This window comes from Penaeus monodon, chromosome 30 (assembly GCF_015228065.2).
Source record: "Penaeus monodon isolate SGIC_2016 chromosome 30, NSTDA_Pmon_1, whole genome shotgun sequence".
In the NCBI taxonomy this organism is placed as follows: Eukaryota; Metazoa; Arthropoda; class Malacostraca; order Decapoda; family Penaeidae; genus Penaeus; species Penaeus monodon.
The window spans coordinates 38,280,648-38,282,194 of NC_051415.1; positions in this window are offsets into that span (position 1 = coordinate 38,280,648).

Genomic DNA, 1,547 nt, shown 5'->3' on the forward strand with positions numbered 1-1,547 from the left:
GCGAAGTAAACCTTATTTACGGGTTACGATCGGGAGTTGATAGTCTGGGCCTTAACTGTTAGTGTTTCCAAGGGGTTTTGTTTGAGTGACGACCTGTCTCTTATAGGGCTTATATGACCCAGGTATTTGGTGGTCTCGTCAACCAATCACGATCACGGAAAAAAAGACATCGGAAGGGGTAACGCCTAGCCGCAGAACAGCTGCTTACATTCCCTTCTGCTTAGAGATCTTATCACAAAATAATCTTTCACAACAAGGCATGTTAAAGTGTCTATACAAAATCTTATAACCTTCCTATCATTATATTTTAAATCATCACGTGAAAAATAGCAGCGCAGAAAATTAATAATAAAATCCATCCCATGCAAATTAATATGATACATGATAAAGATTACATATGCTCCACACGCAACCAAGGAGTATAAACACGAGGTTTGATCCCGTAAGAATCAAAGTAAGCAATGCAAGATTTCCCAATAACTACTAATACATGTCCCATAATTGTTGGTCTATGACGAGACGTAAATATGTTAACCACAAAGAATTCAATATGGGTTGTTTTCTAATAGGTACTTGATCAGCCAAGAAACACCCTCTAGCACACTCTAACATCTGCGACCACCCTGCGATCGTTGTCGACGTAAAATTACGCCTTGTGTATCTCCCACCAAAAATAAAATAATATTCGACTCGTGCGCCTATGACAATTCAACGGCAATCCTAAGACTTCCAGAATTCTCAATAGCTATCGCATCCTGCAGCTTTTCAGGTTGCAAATCCATAACAGCAATCATGTTACCGTTCACAAATCCATCCCTATCGAGCGAATGTTCCTTTTCCAACCCCAACGCATTCAGCGAGTGATAATATAAATCTGAGCAACGACTCGGGGAAACTCGTGCTTATATTGTATACGGACTTGTTATTAGCGGTAACAAAAAGTTTGCTCAGATGATTATAACCGAAATGCAGAGGATTCATGTTATTAGTCTCCCGCATAAGCCTTCACGTCGACCATAAAAAGAGATAATTTTTCAGGAATCATTGACCCCCTAGCATGTCAATAGCAAGTTGGGTCTGAAGGCTTTCCATGACATAAGTCTTGTATAGCGTTTTATTAAATATATAGATAAGAGGGCTGTGAATTAAAGATTTATTAAGAGCCTCTCGCGCCGAATCTATCGGTTTAAGTGTTATTAAATGCAGCTTATAAGTCTCCATCTTCACCACAGGCTTTGATTCACCCGTCTGCGGTGCGGTGTTGATAACAAATCGGTCTGAGGCAAACTCAAGCCGTATTCTCTTAGACACATTGTCTTAGATACATATCCATTGTTGCTATATCTAACATTAGCGGAGCCATAAAATGAAATCCACGAGTCTTAACCGCATTCATATCAGATTTCTCTTGTGCACTAGCGCCTGTAAAATAATCTTCCGCAGAGCTCCTTGGTATGCTAGAATTATCATAATAATGCATATTTCTTCCTAATGTTTTCTTCAGTGAAGGAGACATACCCGTTTCTAAGCGAACACAAGACGAAAAA